Source organism: Eucalyptus grandis, chromosome 5 (assembly GCF_016545825.1).
Source record: "Eucalyptus grandis isolate ANBG69807.140 chromosome 5, ASM1654582v1, whole genome shotgun sequence".
In the NCBI taxonomy this organism is placed as follows: Eukaryota; Viridiplantae; Streptophyta; class Magnoliopsida; order Myrtales; family Myrtaceae; genus Eucalyptus; species Eucalyptus grandis.
In genome coordinates, this window is record NC_052616.1 from 20,888,425 (window position 1) to 20,901,309 (window position 12,885).

Consider the following 12,885-nt stretch of genomic DNA (forward strand, 5'->3'; position numbering starts at 1 on the left):
CTGACAGCATAATTTCATAGAGATTTCTTGCGTTTTTAGTTGTTCTAAAAGTGTTATTGTGATTCTCTTCAGGAGGAAACTGAAACTAGTCAAGCCACCCTTTGTCCAGGAGGAAAGCATGAGCTCATTTGCGATGAGGAAATTGGTTTAATTTGCCTCTTCTGTGATCAGATAGTGCTTGAGATAAAATATGTCTTGCCACCATTTCTACCATCTTTTGTAAGTTCTGTTGGTTTACCAAGTACTGTGGCTTTTACTGTTATATCCATTCTCAAAACACCGTCCACACTTCACAGTTGGCTTAGTTATGTTATCGACTCTCACTTCCCTGGATTAACTGTTTCTGTCACTGCCATCCTCAATGTATGTCTATGCTCTAGAATCTTCGAAAACCACTGTTTCCTTATTTTTTTTTAATTTTTTTTTTTGCCTTTTATTCTGTAGGAAAAATTCTCCATTGAAACGTCAGGCACAAAAATGCCACTCAACAGAGGGAATGTGTCTTTGTCTGAAGAGGATTGTCTTCAGCCTTCTGGAGATGACTCTGACAAACTCTCTCATCAGAACGGCTCTGTTTTGGATCTCATCCCCTGCGACAGCAGTAAAATGTATCCGCACCAGCTGGAGGGATTTGAGTTTATGTGGAAGAACATAGCAGGGTCTACTGACCTAAAAGACTTGTCCAACTCTGAGCCTAACGACGTTGGTGGGTGCATCATATCTCACGCTCCAGGCACAGGAAAGACTTGCATGACCATACTTTTTCTGCACACGTATCTCAGACTCTTCCCCAATTCCCGGCCTGTGGTTATTGCTCCTGCGAGCTTGCTTCTCACTTGGGAAGAAGAGTTCAAGAAGTGGAACAAGAAATGGGACACCAGCATTTTATTCCACAACTTGAATAATCCGGAGTTCTCCGGGGCAGAAAATCCAGAAGCTGTGAGAATGGTGGAGGCAAATAGCCACCTCAAGCGATGTAGCGATGTGATGCGGGTGATCAAGGTCTATTCCTGGAGTAAGAACAGCAGCATACTAGGCATCAGTTACAATCTGTATGAGAAGCTTGCAGTACACAGTAGGAAAGGCACAAAGGATCCAGTGAAGAAGGCAAAGATTGAAAAGAAAGATGAAGAGATGAGAAAGATTCTTCTTGATTTGCCGGGTGTAGTGGTTCTTGACGAAGGGCACACGCCGCGAAACCAGAGGAGCAGTATTTGGAAGCTTCTGCTGAAACTTCGGACTGAGAAGAGGATCATCCTCTCGGGCACCCCTTTCCAGAATAACTTTCTAGAGCTCTATAACACCTTGTGCTTAGTGAGACCCACAATGGCCAACGAACTACCCCTGAGTCTCAAGAAATTCTGCCAGACAACACAATGGAAAAGAGCTAAAACAGATGATATCAATTCCTTTGTTCAGCCACATGACAAAGTGACTGAAGATGCAATTGTGAATCTCCGGTCTATCATGGCTCCGTTTGTTCACGTTCACAAAGGGAGCATTCTTAAAGAGAATCTTCCTGGTATAAAAGAGTGCATAGTGGTGTTAAACCCAGGGGATAGGCAGAAGAAGATAGTCGAGAACATTCAAAGATCTCAATGCACGTTTGAGTATGAGTTCAAGCTGTCTTTGGCCTGCATCCACCCTTCTCTGATCCTAAGCTGCAATGCATATACGAATGAAAAACCTCTCATCTGTCATGAGCGTCAGAAGCTTGAAGATCTGAAGACTAACACAGATGCTGGGATAAAGACGAGGTTCCTAGTGGAGTTAATCCGGCTCAGCGAAGCACTCGGTGAGAAGGTTCTGGTTTTCAGCCAATACAAAGAGCCATTGTCCTTCATCAGTGACCAACTGAGATTGACTTTCCAGTGGTCCTCCCAAGGAAAAGAGCTTCTACACATGCATGGGAGCCTCAATCTGAGGGAACGCCAACGTTTGATTGGAAAATTCAACAACCCACAGAGCCAAGCAAGAGTAATGTTAGCTTCGACTAAGGCTTGCTCTGAGGGCATAAGTCTAGTCGGAGCATCAAGAGTTGTCTTGCTTGATGTGGTTTGGAATCCTTCGGTTGAGAGGCAAGCAATCAGCCGTGCCTTCAGAATTGGGCAGGAGAAGGTAGTCTATACCTACCATCTGATCATGAAAGGAACCTCGGAATGTAACAAGTTCAGCCAACAGATGGAGAAAGAGAGATTGTCTAAGCTGTTTTTCTCCCCAGCTGACAAGGAAATTGGTGATGGAACAATGTCCAGTCTGGTTGCTGAAGACAGAATTTTGGAGGAGATGACTTCCAGCAAAAACTTAAAGGATATGTTTGATCAGATACTTTACCAGCCAAAGGATTCCAATGCATTTGAGAATTTTGACTCTGACGCCACCCCATGACTGGTCTTGTGAGCATGAGCGGCAGCTTGATCTGAAGTTGATTCTTGTTTGAGTATAAATTTTGATTTAGTTTTCTGGTCTTTTCTGGCATTATCATGGTCTTATCATGGTCTTTGGACTTGGACCATGATAATGCCAGAAAAGACCGGAAAACTAAATCAAAGTTTTCTGGTCTTTTCTAATTTTCCACAATGTTGTTCGATTCAGGATTGAATGACCCATATCATAGTTTGTATGGAGCAGCAGATTCTGGAGTATATTTCTAGTTTTCCTCATGATTTCTCCTTCTCTACAAAAGCTTGGCACAGCTTTGTCTGTTTATATTTTTTTCAGGAAAAAGCTTGGCCTGAAGAGAGGCTGAGCCAAGAGATATGTTCACCCGCAGCACTCAGTACTATCTCAGTAATCTCTTCTTATTGAATAAACTTAAGAAACTCCTTTATTTGATATCCCAAGTGAATTTTAACTCAAATGAACCTCAATGAATATTGAACTCAAACACGCTTAATTGTGAGTGTTGAATTTTTTATTTTCAGCATTATTTCCACTTGTTCCCACTAAGTCTCTTCTCTCAACTCCTTGCCATTTGCTCCGGGCCAACCGGCATAGAGACCTGTTCGATGTCCACCCAGTTTACTACAACCTTTGCCAGCCACATAGACTAAAACCCTTGTGGCATTTGGAAACCTTTGCCTCTTGGCTCTCGTTCTCTGAACTCCACATCTGGCTCTTCAGTGGTGGAATGCTGGTCTCGTTCTTGTTGACCCACAAGCTGACGAGGCACTCCATTTGAACTGTGTGTTACATTTGGTTTCTGTACTCATCATTGATTGCTGAGGTATTGGAGTGAGGTGATATTGGAAGGTGCTCCATCTATAGAATTGAGGTCATTCGTTTTTTAAAGGGATGAAATTGGTGATATCTTGGATCCCTATAGGAGCTTCAAGGCAGTCTCTGAGGTGGCTGAATGGCCTTCCAAGGAGGAAGTTCGAGAGATTTTGACAAGTGGAGTTTTGGAAAGAAGGTAAAAAGGTCTCTCCTTTTAGAGTTGAAGGTGTGTTGGTGCAAACGACTAATGTAAGGTTTGGCCCTTGTATTTCAGGTGAAGTTCTTGAACTATCTTATTAGATCAATGCTGTCCTTTAAGGTGGACTGTCATTCTTGTTTTGTGTCCAGTGAAATGAAGCTGAATCGGTGACCAAGAACAGTGCAGTGGAATTGAAGTACTAGCAATTAGCAAGGAGTACCCAATAAAGCTGTTTATGTATATTATATTAGTTAATTAAGATAGAATAATATTCAGCCTGTTTGGGCATGTAAGAACCTCATATATTTCCAAGAGCACTGAGGCCAAAATTATCATGATAGAGTTTATGGGGATAGTCTTTGCATTCTCTTTCCTTCTGGCTCAATGCTGCTGTCCAATGTATGTTGGAGAACTTATTTCAGAGAGACAGCTTTGTTTGCTTTAGTGAAATTGTTGAGAGAGAAACAATAATTGCAAATATTCTGTAGTTATGGTTTGCGCTCTATATCCGTGCAGTGGAGATACTGACGGTGAGAAGGATGATGGAAAACATGGATGCGGTTGCTCTTGAAAAAGCTGATAGAGTTTCCACTGCATTATCTCCCGTCCCTGTGCTAGGGAGAAGTTCCAAAACGACAAAGTTCGATCTGGTTTTGATGATATAACGGATGGTTTGAGGGAGCCTGATATGGATAATTATGATGAAGAAGATGAAGGTATTTTTCCTTTCTGTTAGTACTTGGTTCTCTTTTACTTTTAATAAGTTTCGTAGTTCATCCAGAGGAAGTTGGATGGCTATTTCCTACTTGGATACCGGAAAAGTGGCATCAGAACGGATTACATGGAAATGCCCCATCTAATACACAACACTCGTTTAAATGACATGTCACTCTCTTCCTCTTAATACCACAGACAGGAGCCAGCCAAACTCACCTGAACGAGTAATGGATGTATCGTGAGACTTAGTAGTGTCAGAAATTCAAACATGGTCTGCATTTGCTTTCCAAGCCAACTTCAAGAGCAAAGAAGGAAGGCTTTCCCTGTCAAAGTCCTTTTGAGTCGATCAAACTCAAAATTCTATCCCCCACTTATCATGCTTTATAAAGCTAATGGATGCTGCCAGATCTGCTTGCTGATAGGCAATTAAAAGACATCGCTTGATTCAAGAATGCAACCGCAGAAAACTATAGAAGCAGAAACGAGATGACCGCGCTTCAGCATTCCACTGCTTTAGGCAAGCCTATTTTGACTTGCTAGCCACAGAGATAAAACTGTGTTTAGGAATACTTGAAGGAAAACATGCTAATTTTTATACCAATCCATCTTATTGTTCCTGTCCCTTTTAAGATTTCAATTTGACTTTACAGGAATATCTAATCTATCACGAAACTTAATATGCAATTCCACAGCGAGGAATTATAGCTCCAGGAAAGGATGCTTGTGTAGCAACAAGATCATTAGCACAAGTGAGGCCTTCTCCATTCATTATCATTATTGAAGAGTGACATAGGCATATGATATTCTTTTCTATGGAATAATATTGATTAAAATTTTGACATTGCTCGATTTAAATTATCAATACAAGCTCAATATTAAGATTTTTTTTTTTTTTAAACATCGAAACTAGAAACGTTAATGTGTTTCCAATGTTCTTTGAAATTTACCTTCATCTTTTGGATAGATGAAATAACCTTGAGATATAATGTTTGAAATCCATTTATGACTTTCCGGTCTATATATCTTGTTCTTTTGTTATTATAAATAATGAGTTTCAAAGTTGACCGATATGATTGTGTCTTCTTGTTAAGGGTAATATTTATTGGAGAGTAATGCTTCCATTCATATAAGAGTTGCTTCTTTTCATATTGACATTCAATAAAACTAAATGTTTTTAATATATATTGAATAAACAGTCATTATATATGGAAAACATAATTTCTACATGCAACGCTTATGGTTACCTAACAGTGAATTATATAGACAAATTTATTTCTCCGCATCTATTTATTTGCTTGCTCTTCTATTGTTAATTCTCTCATATTGAGACATACGGGCAATATGAGTGCAATGAATGAGTTTAATTGTCGTTGGAGATCTTTCCAATCAATGGCAAGTGCAACTACTTTAATTTATAATAGGAAAGGGATGTAAGCATCATATGTCTTACTATAACGTTCATCAGTAAATAGTGGTTTATCTATATATTCTAAGATTTTAGTAGACACATGCAATAGGTATTTTCAATATGATGAAATTGCCATTAGTGTTTCCATTCATCACAACCATCAACAATCTAACAGTCCAGATTTTTATTTTCTCAAATAGTTAAGAAAATCACAAGAGGGTGTACATGAGTGCGCCTCTAGAGAAAACCAATTCTACCAAATCTTGCCATTTATAATATTTCTTTTTATGAGAATGTATAAAATGCAAATAGTGCAACTCAATCCACAACAATAATGAGCATGGCTAAATATTTGACTATTTATTTGTGCAAGTCTATCCACAATAATAATGAGCATGACCAAATATTTACCTATTTATAAAGCCTTTCATCTTTTGGTGCTCCATGCCTAAGCCAGCTGAATTTCTTTCTTCTTCCTTACTAGTCCTTCAAGCATTTCAAAGCAAGACCCTGTGATGCCTACAAAACAAAGTATTTGGCATCATATCTCACTCGCATTTTTTGAAGACCTCTTTTGCTCGCATCCGATGATCAACCTTGCATGTAAACAAGTATCGGATCCATGATTTACCAAAAAATAAACAACTTTGTTCTTTGTAAACCATGTCAAGATATGTATGCTAGATGAATGAGTGTAACCGTTATTAGAGATCTTTCCAACCAATGGTAACAACATCTACTTTAATTATAATAGGAAAGGGATGTGGACTCAATATAACTTTCAGCACTAAATAGCGGTTTCTTGAGTGTGACTGGCAGCTAGCTGTCATGGGTCTTTCTTTGGTAAGATTTCATGACCTCCAAGAAATCAAGAGTTTGCAATTTGTAATTGATCAAGCTGAGTAGCCTCAGTTGTGGGCCAAGAAGATCAGTTGTGATGTTATGTGTTGCTGCTGGTGCCGCTGATATGTCTTTTTCCTTTTCTTTTTTATTTAACTATTGCATGGAAACAATGTAAAGGAATTGGTTAACGTGTTTAGATGGTGCAGTGAATTTATGGTTCCACTGCAGCAAACCATAAACTGTGTAAAAACGTGTTTCTTTTGACCTTAATGAATGGAATTTTTCAGATTTGCATTTGTTGCCCCCCCGTTCATTATTTGCAGCTTGACTCTTAAAAGCAATGCAATATTCAATCTTGCAAGCTTGCTAGATTCATTGAGTGGCCAGGTTGTGGCTAAGTGCGTTAGATCTTTCATGGCCAAATTATGGATAGGTTATGGTTTTAGCCCTCTACAGCTCAATGAATCCTGCAAGCTCGGTGCATTTCTCTTGATTAGGTTATGCTTTTAGACTTGGCCATTTCTGTTGGTCAATTGAGATTACAATCATCTCAGACATCCATGTTACTAGCAACTCCAAAACCAAGGTTACATCCATCATCTTCCCCCAATTCACTGATTACATTTGCACCTTGCACAAAAAGCTTCAAACAAGTCCCTGCAACAGTAACTGTTGAATTGCCTCCTATCGACCTTCAACATTATCAACACAATCAACGCTAATTATGACCCTCATATGAATCTTCTCCTTAGCTTGCACTCTCGCGATTTCCATTTCCATCTACAAGCTTTAGTCCAAGTTGTTAATCCCTGCTACCTTGAGCTCATCTTTCTTGTCCAGTATTCGCCTTCTCAGAATGGCCATTCTTTCCTCATTTCTTTCCAGGTATCCTCCACAAACTTCACCTCCTCCTTCAACACTTCGTCATCATTCGTCAATTGGAGGTCAACCCAATTAAAGAAGCCCACAACCATCAAATTTCAAAACGAGCCTGAACTTTAGCAATCCAAATTGATAGCGAACATTGAAGTTTCAACACTGATCAATCCAAATTGATACTCTCAGCGGAGCTGCTGAACATAGATCTTGCCCAATTAAAAAAAAAAAAAAAACCGAAAATAATATCGAACCCAATCAACTCAGTTGCTTTCAGCAAATTGAGACTTCATATCCCTCCAAAATGAACAGCGGTAGAACCTCCTCGTGGGATTCTTTGATGTTCGCCAAGTGTGCAGCCCAGTACGCATCTGATGCTTGCGGGAGATGTTTTCTTCCCTAAAAGATGAAGCTTTTCAAAGCCCCGTTACCAGTATTGCTGCTTCCCATCGACGACATTGCCTGTGGATTTGCTCAAGAACCCTAATTTTTTTTGGCCCCCAATTCAAGAACTCTCCAGAGCCCTAATTTTTTTCTCCAAATTCTAATGACCACGTCTCTCTCCCTTGTCGCAGTATTGTAGCTCGACCAAACGGCGTCGTCTCCGAGATCCCAACAGCGCGCGTCCCGATTCAATCGAGAGCCTTGACGAACCAATGTCGTATCAAGCCCCCAATGTGCACCTCAGCAACATCCACGAGTGCACAGTCCACGTGGGATGCCATGTCATCTTTTTCCCGGTAAGAATGAATGACAGCTTGACGGATGTCTGAGATGGGCAAAGTTCATGTTTTTTTTTTTTTTTTTTTTTTTTTTTTTTTTTTTAACTACACTTGAAAGCAGGTGCCAGAATTGGTCAAAGTCACAAATTAGTGCTTTTTTCTAGAGAAAGTCCGAATTCGGCCAATTTTTTTGGGTTGGGCTGAAAGATAAAATAATTTACATAATCCATCATATATATTTGGGTTAATGTTACGAAAAAATTGATATATTTGTGATGAATTTACTTTAAGTTAATTTTTTGACAAACTAAAATCATAAATTAGTATACAAAATAAATTAATCTTCCGTTAGTTTCGTTAAATTTTACCGTTAAACTACCGAATTGAATGACGCGTGACGGTTAACAAATATACCAAATTGGTGTTTTACCTTTGTTTGTCGCAAGTAACCTATCACTCTAAAAATATAACCCATTTCCTAAGAGATCACTATAAGGAATCTTTATGGGAGTCAATGAAAGCGTGAGAAGAGAAACCAAAAAGAAAAGAATTGGTTACCTTAAGATTGCAAATTTTTATAGAGATCATGCAATTTCGTAGTGTCGTTTGAGCGGAATCATTAAATAATCGTCTTGATACAATCATCAAAATAAACTTTGATATGGAGTAATATTTGTGATTATATAAGGAGATTTTTAGATATATGCAAGCAAGAGCAAAGGCCTCGATGGAAGAGTTATATATAGTTTGATCGTCATGATATTTGGACCACGACATCACACCTCCATACTTGAAAAATCCTTTGATGGTCGGCAGTCCAATAAAAGTAAGATTTGGTGTGGGAATAAGACTATTGTCAGCTGCGATCGAAGCCATGCGCAACCCCAAGAAGATTTTGCCGGCCGGAATTGAAGTCCATTGCTCCATGCATCTTGGAGATCATCCTTGATCCCAGAATTGTATTCGCACTGGGATTGTTGTAAAACTAGACCCAGTGAAGTCGAACAAACCTGTTTGAATGGCAACTCCAACCCAAGTGTCTGGATAAGGACATTGAAGGGCTGCAGTCAAGTACACCTTCTTCCCTTGCTATTATATCCAGACAAGTACCTAACCAAATCATCCCAATGCTGTGTTGTGCCTCCTTCGATATCGAAATCGATGCTATCGAGCACCGCGTCCCTGAACAACCGAGACGAGGACTGCCCTCCTAAGAAGTTGTCCCATAGATAAGTCATGACCTGTTTAGCATCCTTGGCAGAAGTGAGATAGTAACTTGCTGCGTTTCCTTCGATCAAAAGCATCACCTCAATTCCCCTAGCTTGGCAAGACTTGATTTCGGAACTCAAGCCGGTGTGTCCTCTGCTATAAGGACTGCAGTGGCTGGCGAGGTTGATCATAGGAGTTTGGCCATTGTCAAAGGTAGATGGGAAAGCTAGGTTCACAAAGTTATAATTTTCGGAGGCGCATCAGCTAAAGTGCCTTCATTGCCACTCTGATCCCAGCAGATAGCAATTCCATAGGCATGGATGCCAACCACAAGAGTCAAAATGATTGAACAGGGGAATGCTGGTGAGATCGAAAATTTGGAAACCATCTCTGTGTTTCTCTCAACTCACTTGATATACTTGATTAGAGGTGACTCACTTTGTCAACCAATGGTCGTGGATTAACATAGGTGTCCTCTAATAGAGTTAAGTAAGATAAAAACAAAACCATCCTCTATAATTATCAATTTATAATTGTTTTTTCATCGTTAACTTAAGGCCAAAATGAATGAAGATGATGAAGCAATCAAAATTTTGTTGAGTGTGTGCGGGCTTTTGACAGCTAATTTGTGTCAAATAAATTGTAGGTTGCATAAAAGGTTTACTTCATGTGAATATTTGGATAACTCTTCTGAAAGATTAAAGATGATGGTAACGAGTTAAGTACTTGAATGCATCACATCTAACATATCCTGGCCAGAAGCAGTAGATGTAAAAATTTAACTAACCCAGGAGTCTAAAAGAAGTGAAACCAAGTGTTCATGTGTTCAAAAGTTAAAAGAGATGCGCCGTACTGGCTAGATTTTCAATAGTGTAGATGCAGACGAGGCAGTGATATGCATAGATCTTCTCATAAGATCAGAGCAGGTTAAATTATTAAAAAACTTCAGAGAGAGTTGCTGCGGAATTCCTTAGTTGCGAATTCACCTAGCCTTTGGGGAACTAGGTGGAGTCGCACTGGTGCAAGCAGAACTAATAGAGTAGAGTTTTGAGAGATTTACAAAACTCTAAAGGACTTTTAATAGTTAGTGCAAAGAACATGCAGGGTCAATTTGCAAGGTCGTTGGCTACTGCATCGATGAATCACGCATTCCGCGCATTAGGTTGCTGCACTAACCAAAGACCTAACAAACTGATACTACATGTTTTCTGCACTAACTATTAATGGTCCCACACTGCCTGTCACGCTCGCAAAGCCAATTGAGGGGTGGCCTTGAAATTGAAGTTCCCAGACACATCTGAATCCTTTGGCTGGTAAAGTATCTGATCAACAAATCCTTCAGGTTTTCACTGGCGGTCATCTCATCCAATATTCTGACTCTGGCAACCACACCAGATTTTCTCCTCTTGCCCCTTTTCCTTGTCCACTGGAAAGAAAACCAGCGTCTTCACTCTATCTTTCTGGATCTGTTTGCAGTACTTATCACATCCCGACATTCCCTTTACGATCAGAATGGTAGGTATAGACAACCTTCTCCTGGCCAATTCTAAATGCACGGTTGGTCACTTGTCAAATCAATTATTTAGTTCAAACTGGTTTCCAAACCGTTCAGCTTTCTTAGTTACAAGTTCTTTAGTTCCTGATGAATAAGTATAATTGTTTGTGTATAGAAAATCTGAGTCATTAAGAATTCTGTTTCTGATAAATTATGTCCTAAAAAAGTTGCCAATGCGACATCATCTCTGGTTAAGATGAAACATTATGAACAATGTGATCAAAAGCAAGAATCCACACTCATCTCTTATGCTCTCATCAGAGCCAAAGTCTGCTCTGATTTCTGATAGTTGGGTGAACTCTGATGTACATAAAGGAAGCAAAGCTTTTATCGTTAGGTTTCTAAGATTGTTGATTAGTTTTAAATACCGCCGAGTATGGTCAACATCATCTCTGGTTAAGATGAAACGTTATGAACAATGTGACCAAAATGGCGAAAGTCCATGCTCATCTCTTATGCTCTCATCAGAGCCAGAGTCTGCTCTAATTTCTGATAGTTTGGTGAACTCTGATGTACATAAAGGAAGCAAAACTTTTGTTGGTAGATTTATGAAATTGTTGATTAGTTTGAAATACTACCAAGTATGATTGGTAACTTGCTCATCACATTATTAGTAAGTAAATTACTGATATTATAGTAAACTGGAGAATCATGATTTACACACGAAAGAGAATCGCTGGGAAACTGACTAGAGTATGGCTTCCATTTCTGTAAACTACACCAAATCATTCAGATTAGTCGGTGCAGAGTCAATTGAAAAAAAAAAAGCAAAATCACAATGCCAAATTTTACACGCAGTCTAAATTCTAGTTTCTTTGTTGCTTGGAATTGAAATGGATGTGACTTCTATTTATGCATTCGCAGCCCTTCGAACATTGAAATTGCAGATCCCCTCCCCAGCCTTCAAGAAACTAGCTAGAGTTGCAACGTTGCAAGCAAAATCAAGAATGGCAGAGTTTTGAGAGAATTAGAGAAGACAAAAATCATCACGGAAGAGAAATGAGAAGGAAATCGATACTCAGCGCATTGCTTTAGAACATTTTACAGATGATTGATTACACATCCAGCACGATGGTTACAACAGTAAGCACAAGACCTATCAAATCTGTACTACAACTTCTTTTGCAGTGACCTGTAACACTTCACTGAACACCGACAGACGTATGTAATATCCTAATCATACTGTTCAATGAACTCTACTGGACTCAACATGCTGTTTCGAGACCTTTTGAGAAATTTATCGAGTCTCCATGAAAACACAACATGGTCTTTCATGACACGAATAATCACTCTCAACAAATTGATGGCCAGCAAATAGACATTTCAGGTATTGTCACTATCAATTTTGCCTAAAAGGCCAATGTTTTAATTTGCTTTATGAAATGTCTGCATTCCTACCTGCATAGGATAGACAAAACTAAACTTTCAAATCTTCTGTTGATCCTGAAGATAGGAGGTAGAACATTAAACTTTTACTTCCTTTTGTTCCTGTCCTGTTTCCTTGACTTTTGAAATATGGGTCTATCAAATTTAAAAACCAAGTCCTGTGGTATTAACCCAGTTGAAGGAATAATGAAGCAGGTCCTATTGTATTAACCCAGTTGGAGGAATAATGAAGCAGAGAGAGAGAGACTGGTAGTTTAAATTTGGAGACTTCATGTAACCGAGACTAAATATGGCTGCAGAAACTCTTTGCACGGTGAATGTTTCCTTTCCTTTTCCTTTTCTTTTTTGCACGTTTTATTGGATTATGTTAGGAACTCTTGTGCTTTGAGATTGTCCTTGATTGTTTTAAACAGTGAAGAAACACCTTGTTGAAGTTGATCACAATTCAGCTATCGCCCTCTTAACTATATTCCGCACACGGCTCGCAGTTTATGTCTTACCTACTTATTTTAATCCATGGAACAAGAATCTAATTGGACAACAACCTAGGTTGCAGAAAATATAGTTGTAACATTAACGCAAAACATTGTGAGAGACGATCATTACTCACTTCTCCTCAACCTTTGGCATCGATTTGAGGAGTTCTAGGACGAAATTTAAATGGCCTGCGACCCAGCTGACATGCAACGGCTTGTGGCCGGCTCCTTGGAGAGCCATCTCCTCTAGGATGAAGCCATAGCTTCTGATCAAGTCA

General features: G+C 39.3%; 1 pseudogene; it reads right to left on the reverse strand.

Annotated features, from left to right (window-relative positions):
* Positions 1–6,933: 6,933 nt before the first annotated feature.
* Positions 6,934–9,578, reverse strand: LOC120293720 (annotated as a pseudogene).
* Between the last annotated feature and the right edge of the window lie 3,307 nt (positions 9,579–12,885).